The sequence below is a fragment of the Mauremys mutica genome, chromosome 4 (genome assembly GCF_020497125.1).
Source record: "Mauremys mutica isolate MM-2020 ecotype Southern chromosome 4, ASM2049712v1, whole genome shotgun sequence".
Taxonomy (NCBI): domain Eukaryota; kingdom Metazoa; phylum Chordata; order Testudines; family Geoemydidae; genus Mauremys; species Mauremys mutica.
The window spans coordinates 72,329,363-72,345,145 of record NC_059075.1 but is presented as its reverse complement, the minus strand read 5'-3'; the positions used below and the strand labels follow the sequence as shown (position 1 = coordinate 72,345,145).

Genomic DNA, 15,783 nt, shown 5'->3' with positions numbered 1-15,783 from the left:
TTAATGAATCTATCCTCTATACCTTTGGGAGTTAGGGAAGTGTTATCACCACTTTACAGACAGGGAATGGAGGCAAAGAGATTTAGGGCCTGATTTTTAGGATTACTGAGCACCCACATCTCTCATTGACTTCAACCAGCACTGGAGATGCTCAAAGCCTCTGAAACTTAAGTCCCAGGCAACTTGTTCAGTGATGCAGAAGGAATCTGTGCCAGAGCTAGGAAACTAACCCAGATCCTCCTGAGTACCAGTCCAGTGCCTTAACCACAAGACCATCCGTCCCCCACATGTAGGTCCATGTCCCTAAACTGATGATTAAAACACAACGTCTCTGGAAAACAAATTGCTATCATGCAGATGTGACAGGATTTACACAGTCCATTTGAGAAATCAAAATAAAGCCTCCTGCTCCCCTTCAGCAATTGAAGTGCAATCAGTCCTCTCCCCTTATGCTCTCTGATCCAAATGAAATGGGATCTGCATCCTGCCAGAGGAAGGCCAGAGTTCAGCTCTTGAGACACTCTTGGGGGTCCCAAGTTCCTATACTAGCCTTATAATTATTAAGAGGCTAGCATTAAAGCAAGCCCAGCCCTGAAGTCATTGTTGATCTAATAAACACTGGAATTAGATTTCTTCTCAGTGAAGAGGCTGCCTGGCCTGCTGGCAAGAAGCCAACACTTAAACGCTACTGTTGCTCAGAGCCCTAAATTGGTTTTGGATCTAGGGAGTTTGCGTTGATCCACAGCCAAAAGAAACATGGAGGGAAATTTGTTAAATGTTAACAGAGCTACAGGAGGGGACTACTGGGGGTGTGGGGGAGGGAGGAAACCAGCTATCAGAAATGAAGAGAGCCATTCCCAGGTAGGGAGACCTCGGTATTGGGACTGAGAAGCAGGTCTCCCGCACTGGAGAAAAGGAACAAAAAGGAGGAACATTGGGGGATGTTCCCAGATCAGATTCTCTTGTAGCTGGCTGTGTTTACATGGATCTCTACCACCTACCTCTCTCCACATTTGCCATGAAGATGGATCATAAGTTAGAGGAAACTATTATTCCTGAATCCTTAACCATGCAGACACTGAGCTCCTGGGCATCCACAAGCAGGGTGGTTATTCCCAGTCTCTGTGACTGAGCGATGCTGCTAGTGACAGATCCTTTTCTCCTCAATCTCACTCACTGGGAGTTTATATTTCTCTTGGAGTGCACCTGCAGTGAGCTATACAGAACAGTGTTTTCCAAGCATGGTGGGAAATGAGAGGCCCCTCTCTCTCAGAACATATTCTCACCATGCTATTCTCCAACCTACTGATAGATAAACTGACCCATGCTGAAGGGGGGCTCTCTGTCCAGGACCCTCCCCATAGCACACAAAGACACATTCTACAGGAACTGCCAGATCCAACTCACAGCAAAGGGGATGAAGTGGAGGGGCAGGCTAGAAAAAAAGCTCAGTGAAAGAGGCTCAGCACTAGACAGCTACCTCCTGTGGAACCAGCTAGCAAGGGAGCACGATGCATTACTGCTTTTGGATGGGCAGGACCAAGGGGGGGGGGGCGCATTGAAGGGAGGAAGGAACAGCACCCACTTCAGAAACCACCATCCCCCTCCTGACTGTATCCACTTCCCCTCCCCAAGCAAGGAGCACTGGATACTGGATACTGAAAAGCAACTCCTCAAGAACCTTTGTTCTCCTCCCAGTTGTGTCCTGCTCCTTTTCACCTTGCTACAGAAACATTTCCGAGTCAGTGGGCATGCACATGCAGGGGTGTTCTAGGAGAAGGCAAAATGGCTGGATAACTTACTCAGAGTTTCTACACTCCCATCTCCCACTACCCCACTCCTCCATATTGCAAGCTGGGCAGTGATGGGGGGCAAGAATGGCCTCTCTCTCCCTCCCCACACCAGAGATCCCTTTCTAAGCTCGGGGCGCCTGTGTGAATACATCAGCTGTGCTGCTCAACAGCACAAAAAACCCCATGACATTGAACAAGCAACAGGGTGAGTAGAAAGCACATATCAGGACTTCTCCAGACACAGGATCAGGGAGAAGTACCAAATATGTAACTCATGGGGTAACAGGACAAGCAAGAGCCCCAGAACTATTCTTATGGTTAATTTTTCCTATTTGAATTCAGACTAAAAGGGGAAAAGGTTCAACAAGCAGAAATGAAAACTCCCCAGGGTGCAATGGCAGGACAGATATACCATCTAGTTCCAAAGGACTTCTTGGAGAGCCCTGGGTACAGTGCCCCAGGGTATGTCTATACTGCAATTAAACAGTTGATTCAAGCTCACAGAGCTCATGCTACAGCATTATTTAATTGCAGTGTAGATGCTAGTGCTCAAGCTGGAGCCCAGGCTCTGGGACCCTGCCCCTGAAGCCCGACCATCTACATCACAATTAAACAGCCCCATAGACCAAGCCAGCTGCCACAGACCAGCCACGGGTATTTAATTGCAGTGTAGATATACCCCTAGAGCCCAATCCCATCACTGAAGAGGCCAAACCTTATGACAGCCTAGACACTTGTTACCAGAGGCAGGAAGCTGTGTTTCAAAAGGCCCTTCTGCAGTCACCCCTCCCAACCAGTAGATTTAGTTAGAATTCAGCTTTGGTTTTTTTTTATTTTTTTTTCCATCTGAGAACACAAACATACAAATATTTAACTAGGCACCCTTACAAGATACTAGTTTGTGTCCTTTTTATGCTAAACATGCCATGGTAATATCCAAGGTCATAGAAAGGAGTTCTGTATTGTTCCCCTGTAAGGGACTGAAGAGGGATTTTTTTCCAAATCTGTCTATGGATTCTTACCTTTTGCATTTGTAGGGTTCAGGAGGAGACAGATATGGGCCCAGACTGCTGCACAGCTACTAAAACAAGTTCTCAACAATTACCACCACAAGGGGAGTTTGGTTGTGAATTGCAGCCTTCAAGTGACGCAAAGGAGCCTTTATTCTGTGCAGCAGCCCCTCTGCCCCATTTTCACTTCCTAGTCACTTATCTTTCATAGGGTGGGGAACGGTTTACAGGTCTCCTATGGTGCATGCAGCCCCTTCCCCAAATGGTAGTAAGTCCTTCTCTCTCTCAGCCACACAGATCTCTTGTGAAATGCTGGCTCTCATAACAACCTCCTCAGCCTGCAAAGAGTTAAGGCCTGGTTATCACATGCTGGTAGGCTGACAGTTTTATGTCTGTAATGGTCTATGTGGGTTTCAGAGTCTCCCTTTAATCAGGTTCCATTGCAGTTAATCAGCAAGCTGCTTTTTAAAAAATAAAATGAACGGCCAGCACTCTATTCAGCCCAATTCAATCCGGCTGGCCAAATCTCATGACCAGCTGGAATGCCCCTTTCCTAGCCTGCCCAGCAGGATGCCCAAGAATGGCGTGTGAACGTTTCTCTCTGCCCCTGCTTCAGCGTTAAAATTGACACTGGCAGGGACTATTGTTCTTCTCCAGCAATTCATCTCCTCCTGTCGCCAGACGCTTTCGTTCCTCCTTGCCCCTTGCACCTTTTTTTGTATGAAAAGCAACAGCAGTTCAGCAGCAATACGATGAAATAAAATTGTATTTATTTTTGGTTGGGGCGGGGGGGGGGGCTGGAGAGAAGAGAACAGTCCCCCTTCCACAGTGTAGCACTGTGAAGACACAAAACCCAAAAGTTCTCAGGCCCCCACTGACCTACCCCATTGCATGTCTGGTTTGCCTGCTGCAGGGAGAATCAGGTTTGAAGGGGTTAGGGGGACAAAACCTCTTTCTTCTTTAGGAAGTTGGAGCTATAAGTGCAGAAATGCAGTTTCCTGGTGGAAATCCATATGGATCCCAACTCATGTTCTCTATGTATTTCACGTGCAGGCATGTAGCCTTTAGCCCCCCTCCCCCCTTTCTTTCACCAGGCCTCAGGTCAGAGAAGGGGAAGTAGGAGGTGAACACAGGGTAAGTGAAGATTCAGAACATTCTCTACACCCCAAAGCAGCAAAAATAGGTGGCAGTTACTTCAAGACAATTCAAAAATGGAAAAGGAAAAATATCAAACAGGACCCTGAGAAACAACACACTCCCCACCTCCAGTCACCAGGATAGGAGCTGTCAGTGTAACAATCAGGCACCACTGTTGCTCCACTAGAACAGGCAGGGTAATTTAGTCACCCAGACCACGGAGATGGCGCTGTAGGGAACAGCGTAGAATCATCACTGGCTATAGAGCAGCTGTGAGCTCCCCAATACCAACTTCTCCCAGTAGAAGAAAAACTGTCAGGCTTGGAGTGCTGGCTAAAGAGCTCATTAGATTTTAAGAATAATTTTGCATAGGTGAGAATCAGAAGTGCTGCTCTTTGGTACATAGAAATTGCCACAGCAGGACGGAGCTATAATTCCGCTAGTCTGGTCTCTTGTATTGCATGCTTCAGAGAAAACTTAAACAGCTATTGACAGCAAAGTGTATATACAATTACATAAAAAAGAACATTAAGGCTTCAAAGTCAAGAACTCAAAAGTTAAGAAGGGATAGAATTAAGGTTGCCTCCCTGTGTGTGTAGGCGCTGTGATCATGTCATTAGACTGTATCATATATTATGTTTCCACTGCACTCCAGCCTCATTCAGTACATAGGACAGATGGTGCTCACAGAATGAGTAGCTATTGAATATTTTTTTTTAGCCTCATCATTCAATGTATGGCTCTATGCTATATTTACTGCATACAACCCAACTCCTGCAATGAATACCAAATTATTAAGTTTCCCCCTGAGCTTTCTGTAGCACTATATCTGAATGGTCCACAAACATTATGGATTTATCGTCACAATACCCCTGTGAGGTAGGGAAGTATTATTATCCCTATTCTACAGATGGGGAACTGAGGCACAGAGAGATTAAGGCTAAGTGTCCACTACTGGGTGCCCAACTTGAGAAGCTCTGGGCATCATTTGCATAAAGGCCGAGCACTCAGAACTGCAACAGAAGTCATGAGAGCTGTGCTCTGAACATACAGAGTGCTATAAAAATGCTAAGCACTCGGGGGGGTGGGGGGGATCAGGCCCTAGACATCTCATGCTGCATAGCTGTCAAGTTTGTTAGAAAAAAAATGGAAACAAAGATTTGTGTGTGATGTTTCTCACCAATAAGAAACTGGTCATTTATTCCTCCCCATCCCAGGATGCCCCAGGACAGTGGGAAAAATGTGAGAGGAGGCACGAGCCTAGTCCCATGCACAAGCAGAGTGATATGAGACATGAGGAGGGACTGAAGAGCCTGGAGAAGCTAGTGGGAAACAAGAGCAGACTGTAGAAGAGAGCCTGGAAGCTTTAGGGGAAGAGAGGAAAGGGGTTGAAGGGTATGAACTGGCCTCCCCTATTCTGTACCTGTTCCTCATTACCCCACCTTTTACCCACCACACACAGCCTAGCCTGTTTTGCCCTGTCCCTTGTTTCCCTGCTTCCCCAACCTTGTCACTGTCCTCCACTCCTCCTATCCTTTCTGACCCTACCATGTCCCTTCACTGCTCTCTCCTCTGTATTCAAGTCAGGCTGCTGCTGCTTCCTCTTCCAGGCTGCGTGGGTGTCAGCTGGGGGAATATTCAGCACAGGAGAGAAAGCCTCCCAACAATCAGTTCTAGTACACAATGCCACAGCAGCCCCCAGCTACCTGAATGAACAATTGTCACAAAAGTCTCACTCAACTCTGAAGCCATAGCCTGGAGCATGCTCAGTGCAAACCAAATTCCTGGAGATTTTTGCTGCCAACCTCTTACAACCTTCTACTGAGCAAATGCAAGTGGCAATTTTCAAATGTTTATAACTTGGCCAAATATGCATTAATTTTCACAAGGGCAGCAAGATCTCTCTCTTTAATCTAAAGGTGAACCCCAGCCTATTTCAAGTCCTTGCTGCAAAGCATGGAAGTCCTAGAGTTTCTCAATGAAAAAGTTGTAGGATTGTAACATGGACTAAAAAACATTTCCCCTAACCTTGTTCTCAGAAATTACTGAACCATTTTCAGCTGAAACTTTCCAGAAAAGTTCAGCCTGACGCAGACACTCAACATGTAAAATTTCAGCCTGAATGGTTAGTTTTCTAAAGTTATAAGCAACTGAAAAGGAGAGTTTATAATGGAAAGTGTTAGACGACCTTTCCTTCAGATATTGCAGCAAGTTCTGCCTATAATGTATAACTAGGAGAAGTCACAAGGAGGGGAAGGCTCTCACTATGTCTCAGTAAAGCACTCATACTACAATGATGAGGGTCTTAAAAGAATCTACATAGGTAGGTTCAACATTTGGGCTTCCCCAGAATCCATTTCCTGTCTGGGATATCTGTATTTTCTCCCTAGCATTCACATCTTCTGATCAGAGGCAGCAGCTTCCCTCACAGAAACCAGTTATAGATGGAGAGATTGGTAAAGGGAATTGAACAGATGCAGCTGTGCGTAGGCAGAACTTCACTAGCAGCCTTACTACTACCACCACTGTTCTCTCTGCACCTGCACACATCAGCGCTTAGAGGGACAAATGCATTTTGCACAGTCACCAAGGTACCAAGCCTGCCTCCTCTCATATCCCAAAGGCGTTTGGGGTTTGTTTGTTTTTTAATTTAGTTACAATGCTGAAAATTTGAGTGTTTTTAGAGCCTGCGCAGGAAATCAACAACAATGACCTATTAGAGAGGAAGTGTCCATATGCAACAGAACCCTCTCCCCTAGCCACATGCCAACATTGGGCCAGGTAAGCATCTCCTGCTCAGGTATGGTAAGATATGTCAGGAGTGGAAATAAGCCTTCTTGCATCACTCCCACCATGTTCAGAAAAAACAATTTAAAAGAGACATTTTAATCTATAATACAAGCTCATAGAATGTGCCATATAGAGCAGCCACGGTTAGAATCCAGGCTAATATAATTTATATACCCAGCTTGTTACTAACCCTACAGCTTGGCTGGAATGGCATGCTTCAAATGTTAGCCCCATTAGCCTCTTTTGGGACACTAGGCAGAGGAGGGCGAACATGGAGGTTTTGTAGCAGCAAGAGTCCCCAGTTAGACTTTTCAGCTTTAGGATGGGGGCATAAAGGAATGGCAGTCTGTACTCACAGACTACCCAGCAGGAAGCATTTGTGTTAGTCAGACCCCACCTGAAGCAAGGTGCTTACATGACTATTGCAAGAATGTGGTAATGGGGTAGAGGAAGAGCAAGGCTACAAAGGCCAGGGAACTGCCTTCAAATGGGCCAGAGCCACTCCAGGGCAGCTGAGTATCAATACCACATTATAGTATAAACCTCAGCAGTTTACAGCCACACTGGAACCATTTGCTTTAAATATATAACCACCTTTGCTGTTTCTTCAGCCTCTGGAGCCTGGAGCCAAAGACCAAAAAAAACCTAGGAACTGAAAAACAATTAACTAGGAGCAGAAGAGGTGGGAAAGTTGGAAGAATTGTGCTCACATCAGCATGGTAGGAGCAAGACTTATATGGTTCTCTATCAAGAGAGCAGGCTTTGACACTAAGGCATACTCAACCCTTCTGCCCAAACTGCTCAGACCACAGGGCATCTCAGCTAATGCATCCTAACAGAGCTAAGAGACAGGCTGGCCCAGAGCCACCATGTCCCAAAGCTCACTCACCCACTCCCCAAAAAACAACAATGAATGCAGATCCTCCAGCTTCAATACTGAAGCCAAGTGATGACTAAAGCCCACTTTAGAGTCCCACATCTCCAAACTGGTGGGGATAAGCCCCTTCAGTCATCCCCACTGTCTCCTCTCCCCTCCCACCCCACACAAATCTCCTCTCCCCTCCCACCCCACACATACACACCCCTCAAGAGCGGTTAATGAAAAGCTGTAGAAATATTTGCCCAATGCTAGAGCCCGACTGTATTGTTGATGAGAATACACACAGCAAACATGCACTGTGAGGAGCACTGTGGGACTCCAGCAGCTTTAGGGAGGCTTTGTGAGGCTAACTCTGTGTGTACTGGCCAGACTATTGTGAAAGGGAAACAAACAGAAAAACCGTTACAAACTCAAATGCTGCCTCTCCCCCCCACCCCCAGTTTCCCCCCTTAGTATCTCCCACCCGCCAGTTGCCACCTTCCTCAAGACAAATCAAGACCGGAGGGGGCTGCTTCTAAAGAGAGAGAAAAGGTTTCCTCAGTTAGATTTAAGGCAACAAGTCAGAGCTGCAAGGAGTCCTTTATCCACCAGGGAAGCCTCCCACTGCTCCAGGGCTGGGCTGAGCTGGAATCCTGGGGGCCAGCTTTCTGAAGGCTTCCATTGATTTGTCACTGGTGATAAGTGAGGCCAGAACTGTTCCCACAATCCCCTGCAGAGGGGAAGATTCTCCCACAATGCTCGACGGGGGAGAAGCACAACAAAAAGAGAAAAGTACAGAATGTAAAGGTCGAAAAATCTGGAATGTTTCTTTTCTCTAACAAACAACAACAAAAAAAGAGTGACTATTCTGCAATCCAAGCAGGGGAGAGGAGACAATGGTTCAAAAGGACAGCATAGCAGCTTGTGAGAGCACAGGCCCTCTCCGATCAAGCAAAAGCAGATAGGAATTCTTCAGCCCCTTGTTTCCGAAGGGCCTCCGAGTGCCAACTCGGTGCAACAATATTCCTTTAAAAATTCCCCAACTGCTCCTTTGCCAATAGCAGGACCCTTTTAAATCTTCTATTTACACACAAACACACTTCCTCCTCCAAGCAGATGCTGCTCAGCGTTAATTCTTCTGCTTTCAGAAGGACCTTTTCTCACAGTATTAAACAAATGAGAGATTCTAAGAAAGCACCAAGCCTGGAAGGTGAATTCCAAAAGCAACAGAGACCCTGAAGGGGCATCACACCGCCCCAGTGGGAAGAAAGATAGACCAGCAGCCCATACAACACCAGACACAGATGATGACTTGAGGAAAGCAAGTAAGTACCCTGTGCCTAAGTAAAATACAGCAAATCAATCATGAATAATGACAAAGCTTCACTGTCTTTTGTAACTGGAACACTCAATAGGAGTTCAGGGACGACCACCTTAGATTTGGTTTCAAAATGTGCTCATCTAAGGCTTTGAGCCCAGGCAGAGTCGTAAAACTACAGCTCACCACATAGGAGCAGTGTTTAGGGTGGGGAAGAGAAGAGGAAAAACTCTCTCATTTCCCCAACAAAACCTCTGAACCAGCATCCCTTCTACCCAGAACAAGGCTGAGAGATGCAGGCTTAGTATGGTGATCCAAAGATCAACCAATTTAAGCTCCAGTAGGAAAGAGAGTACCCTGCCTTCAGCCTTCTCCCAATTAAATCAGGGCAATGTTCAATCCAATGACTCAGATGATCTCAACAGCCACATCTATGCATCCGAAGAAGTGAGCTGCAGCTCACGAAAGCTCATGCTAAAATAAATTTGTTAGTCTTTAAGGTGCCACAAGTACTCCTGTTCTTTCAACAGCCACAGTATCACTCGGGAAGACTCAGGTGATCAGGTCCCTCGGATAACACCGTGATGAGAACAGTGAAGCATTTAAATAGACATATAAGAGCCAACCTGATTACAGCTTTACAGGTTAAAATCAAACATCTGAACCCAAACCAGCAGCCAGTAGAGCTTTTTGTAACTGGAGCAGCACAAGTCTTAACGTGGAGCCACTTTTGTGACATGGGAATCTAGACGCACCCAAGTATCCAGCAAGCCCACCAGCTTGCAAACCTGAGTACCAAAGGGCAGGCAGGCACCCCTAATGGAGGGGGCCAATATCACTGTGGTGGGAATCTCCCTTTTAAAGAACTCCGAGACGAATCTAAAGCCCATTTAAATCACTGTTAAGACTCCAGTTAACTTCCATAGACACTTGGATCCAGCCCCAAGTTTCTTTATATTTATTAAACTATTTAACCTCTTCTAGTTACAAACCTTTTCAGAGAAAATACAAGCTCACCCATAGCTACAGACATACCTATCACCTTGTGCTGCAACCCCATCAGACCCCACACATTAGACTGGGTCTATCCGAGTCAATACTTGGGTGGAAAGCCTTCAAGAAACTGAAAGTACTACAAAAAGTGGCGTTGGTGATTTAAGAGAGTGCACTCCTGTCACTGAGCCAAGAATGACCCATGGCACTCACCCCTTGCCCCCCTCCCCGTGTTATGGGGCACTGTACTCCTGGATGTACCATCTTTCAAAGGAAATGAAACTGATTTGTGGTCAGAGACTCGGTGGAACTTTTCCCTACTCTAGTTGGGGTGTTAACTCTCATGTCCTGGCAAAATTCCAACTCCAGTAATTAGATTCTGTCTCTCTAAATCTTTCTTGCTTTTTCAATTGGATACGGATTCTTCTTCACTTCCACTCTTAACACTAACATGTAGCTGTTAAAAAAGCTGTTTTGTTTCACTTACAGGCAGCTGTATTTCCATGTTGGGACAGAGACCGCTATGTGCAATTCACATCTTCAGTTAAGTTTGTGAAGTGCTTTTGGTGCTACACAACCACAGTTCCTCTCATCCCAAAGTGTGATTGTTTCTGATTAAGGCAATATATTTATAAACTAATTCACAACAGAAAATATACTAAGAATAGGTAAGCCTAGTTAGTGCCTTCTGTTGTATAAGAACATGTGCAATGGCTGCACGTGCAGGAAGTGAACCTTGTGAGGTCAGGGTCAAACCTAATGAAGTAAAGGGATGCCACTAAACCAGAAACAGGTAGGATCATGTTATCGCCCCTTTCTTCAAGCTGCGGCACACATTCCTTCTTACTGGCTGAACTCAAGCAATTCCCCCCTGATCCCAGTTTCTTAGACATAGGTTCAATTTGGTAACTTAATCCCACTTCAAATTGTATTTATTTTTTCTAAATGCAGGTACTAAAATGATACTGAATTACACAAACTAATTCTTAACGCTGCCTGGACAGCATCGTCATGACTCCCCCATACTTCAGATGTCTCATTCCCCCCCAGATACAAATACTTAGTAATTGGAAAAATTAACTAGGATTTGAACAAATATAAGAGAAAAATTAGCTCTCCAGTCACCAAAGTTGTGTAGACTTATTTTCTGTGGCGAAGGAACAAGCTCTACTCCTTACTCCATATCCCAGAATTTTGTTTTTGTGCAAGATATTGTTCCATGACAGACCTCCCTATATCCTCCCTTAGAGCGTAACATTGATTTGAATGTGCTTAAGTGACAAAACAGCTCTCAGGTCACCAAAAAATGCAATGTTTAAATAGAGGGAGAAGGGGGCTACCAGGGAGCAGCACTTTATGCAGAAACTAAGTGCAAGGACAAGGAGCAGAGGGTCATTTCCTGTCCAGGCTTTCACAGGCTCAAGAGCTATTTTGTTTCTTATATACTGTTTACCAAGTGTTTGTGCATATGGGGAAAGGGGTGTGTGTGTTGTAAAGTCAGATATTATGAAGAGGAACAGTGTGAATCAGTTCATTCTATACTTCAGTACAATAAATAGTTTAAAATGTAACCTCCTAATCTGGGAATATACCACCAACTTCAGTACATGAATAAAGAGCTTTGAGGAAAGCAACCAACTTCAGTTCCACAATTCCTTATCCCTACTGGGAGAAACTCCAATATCCTTCAAAATAAAGCCTTCTGCTTCTTTGTATGCAGGGAAGAGACTAAACAGCCTGGGGAAGATCTAAGCATAAGGCCCATTCACAGCATCACTGAGCCAACAGCCCTAGAAGACCATGAAGTCAAAAATCTGTAAATAGAGCACTCTCAAAAAAGGTCTTGCGCAGATAATCCTCACAGATTCCGGAGAAAGGCACTTCAGTTATTGAGTAAATACGGCTGTGAAGGTCAATCACATATTTACTGAGCTCTAAAGTAGAAATTTAGTTTAATGCTACAAAGAATTGAAGGGGACATTTAATGGTTATTGTTTGAAGTTTGCTGAAGCCAGAAGATTCCAAGTTAGGTCTTACACTTGGAGTCTACCAAGCGAGTCAGACAGTTTAGCCTCCATTTTCAATTTCCTGCCCATCCATAATCCATTCTACTGGAGCCATTACAGCCAGAAAAGAGACCTTAGCAATAACCTCAATTCACAGACCAGATGCCCCATTACAGGCAATTGTCAATGCCAATAAGTTAATGAACATACTGGCAGAAAACGAGGAAATATAAGGGTCCACAGGATTTCTCAGAGGAATAGGAGAATGCCACCAATAGGGTAGCAACTTTTTTCCCCTCCTATATAAATAGTAGTGAAAGGCCAACATTTAAATAGGCCATGATGACTGAATTCCCCCTCTCAAGCCCTTTTAGGTTAAGACTGAGGCACACTGTCAGTTGAGGACATTCGCATGGCTATTGGCAATGCTATATGTATTCCAGGGATTTAAAAAAAACAAAAAAAACACAGTTCTCAGCAAAGTCAGCCTGGCACCCTCACCACAAGAAATTCACTTTTTAAAAATGTAGAGATGGACATCAGGTATGTGGTAGGGGAAATAGAATAGTGCTCCCATCACTGGTCCCAAAACATGGGACTTGTGCTATTCTAAATGTGTATTTTTAAAATAAATCAGCCACAACCTAGATTGCACTAAACCCCAGTTGTGGTGTTCCAGCTAGACCATGTGCCCTTGTTGGCAGTCACACAAGTCATTTGCAATTTAATTCCATAATTACCTGAGCAGCAACAGTAAGGTGTGAGCTAGGCAACTGCAGAGATAAAGACCAAACCCCACCCCATAGCCTCCAAATAAACCTCTTTGAAGATTATATACTAGACTCTTTTTAAAAAAAAGTGTAACTAACAAGACAACACCATGGAGGGGGTCCAAGCAGGCAGAGATCAAGGGATGGGGGAGAGCACAGGTGTGATTCATGATCTGCTGCGGGTCATTTTTCCTAGTGCCCCTGAAAGAAATGGGGACCGGAAGGAAGGCAGACAGGTTATCATTACAGCAAGCTGGGAACATTATTAAGTGGAAGAGGGGAAGCAGTTTTGGCTTCCAAGGATAAATGACATTTCCTTAAAAGAAGGAAAACATGTTGGATAAACCATGAAACTGAGGATTTGGGGAAGGGAGGGTGCTGAGAGAAAGGGAAGGAGCCACTACAGCAACAAGAATAAAACCTCCAGTAATTTTTTAAAAAAGCTCTCATCAAAATCCCCCCTCACCAATACTCTCGCATCATGTTAGAATTTGCACCCTCATCCCACCAAACTCCATTCAAAGATATTTTATTGGCATGACAAGCTATATAAGTGCTGCCCACATAAAAGACAGAACACTGGGATTCTGTCAAGAGACAGATTCAATACACAGAGCATCTGCCCAGGCCAGTGCTTCAATGTGTTTAGGGTTTTGCTGACAGGGAGGCCACATAGCATGATGCCACTGATTCTGACTCCATTAAAATGCGATAAGGAAACACTATTCAGAACCCAGTCTAGGGGAAAGGAAAAAGTCTTATTTCTGATAAGGCAAGGAAATCTCTCTCTCATGCCTATTCATTCTGAACACAGAAATAGAAAGTCTCTCCATCTCTCCTGTCATTTCAGCAGCACAGTCATTTATTCCTAGGTTTATGAAGCTTCCCCCAGCTTCCAATTCTAATGTACAATGGCCAGTTCTGTATTTGGTAAGAGGCAGCCAAATTGGTTGTGCACATTTCACTATGCTGAAGTATCTGCCAGTGTGATTTTTGCATATAAGAATTTGTCACAGTCAAGGTGGCTATTGGTTTTGATCTGTACCCCACAGCTGGGGTAGGTTTAGCCGACAGCCTTATTAAGCATTGTATGGTTCTGGAAGAAGTTGTTTGCTCCATTGACCTGGAGAGGAGGGCTAAATCCCAGGTGTGATGTTTATAGAAGAGGAGCAGATTACTTTTTCTTTTCATTTTCGTTTGTAGTCCTCAAGTATTTTTACATGGTGGGAGTATTTGCTGCTTTGGCTGAGGTAGTACCAGAAATAAATCTCTTTTTATGCAATCATCAGGAAGGGGAATCATCACAGTTCTGTTCTGCAGCAATTGAAATTCCTGTGTACATATAGTTCGGGGGGGGGGGGGGAAAACAGTGTAAATACAGAATTTTGCCCCAATTAGCGTAGATGGCTTGGAGCCCCAGACTTCACTCTCATACAGGGGAATGGGTTGAATTATACTATCAAATAGATATAGCAGGATTATCAGTGTGTTGTATTCATATAGCTGTTCCTTTATGGCTCAGAGGACCTCTTCTCCCTAGTAATGCACCTCTACCCCAATATAACGCTGTCCTCAGGAGCCAAAAAAATCTCACCGCATTATAGGTGAAACCATGTTATATCAAACTTGCTTTGATCCGCCGGAGTGCACAGCCCCGCACCCCCCGGAGCACTGCTTTACCGCGTTATATCGGGTCACGTTATATCGGGGTAGAGGTGTACTTAAATAGCCAGTTTGAAGCTCCCCACCATATTTAAAGCCCTGGAATGTAGGGTGTAGATTGTGTAACTATGATATCATTTGAGTTTGTTTTGGGCTTTTTCTCAAAAATATCACTTTTCTCTTTTACGGGTTAGCCTTTAGGACCCATGCACTGAAGTATGTTTCTAGAAAACATAGGTGTATTAGCAGCTGTCACAGTCATTTAATGAGCCCTCAGCTCAGAGGCTGCTTTGCTAGAGGAGTAAGCCATGATGTACATACCGAAGCTGTTATCCCTGTCTCACTCCCCTGCCTTGCTTGAAAACCTATTTGCATATTGTTTATTTCTATCCTGCGTTTGATGGATTGGTACGTGGATTTAGTGGTGCTATGATTTCCTAACAGTTTCTTTCTGTAGCATGGTAGGGTTCGGTCCTGCAAGACACGCTGAGTCAAATAGGTTTTTTTAAAGTCCATAGAGCAGGCAAATATCTTCCATTGTTATGATTCCCCCCTTCTCCCACCACTACGCACTCATATCTGTTAATGAGCATCTGGAACATAAAGATGTGGTCAAGGTTCATTTCTCAGCAAGAAGACTCCTGAGCTTCCTCTCTTCCTCCCACAGCACTAGCACCACTGATACTATCTGTCCATTACCCCACTAGAACCAGCTAATACCAGAGGAGTGTGTACCCATGTCAATATCATGCTTTGTGGTGACTTTATCCTAATCTTACGAACACTTGTGCCTCCAATATAAGAGAGCACTGCAGATGAAAGTCTTGGGGCGTTATGGCTGGAGCTAGGACCATTCAAATTGGTAGGAGTGGAGAGTAAACATTTTCTAGAGAGACAGAGACTGGAAGGTGCAGCATCCTGAGCTAGAGCAAATCCCAAAGTAGCAGAAAGAAGAAACAATCACAGAGACAAGCAGAATGAAAAAACCTCTCCCATGCTCTGCACTGCCAAGACCAGCTCCTGCTCCAGCCTTGCTCCTCTTTTTCCTCAAGTGCAAGCCCTTCACTTCATGCCATCAAACCCTGGTTTGTTCAAAGTTTGGATCATGGAGACCATTAATTGGCTTCATCAGAAGACTCACCCCTCTGAGGGAATTTCCCTCTCTCCCCATGCATTTGAAAAGCTACAGGAAGAGTGAGTATTGTTTGTTTAGGCTATGGCTATACTTGCACTTCAAAGCGCTAAGTGTAGTCAAAGCGCCAGCGCTGGGAGAGAGCTCTCCCAGCGCTGTCCGTACTCCACCTCCCTGTGGGGAATAACGTACAGCGCTGGGGCTTTGACCACACTGGCGCTTTGCAGCGCCGCAATTTGCAGCGCTGGAGAGGGTGTGTTTTCACACCCTGCTGCAGCGCTGCAAATTTGCAAGTGTAGCCATGGCCTTAGAG

General features: G+C 44.9%; 1 protein-coding gene across 2 annotated transcripts in view; it reads right to left on the bottom strand.

Moving 5' to 3' along the window:
- LRP4 (LDL receptor related protein 4) overlaps window positions 1-15,783 on the bottom strand; it is a 112,849-nt gene that overhangs the window by 85,541 nt on the left and 11,525 nt on the right. The gene's annotated exons all lie outside the window — the stretch shown is intronic.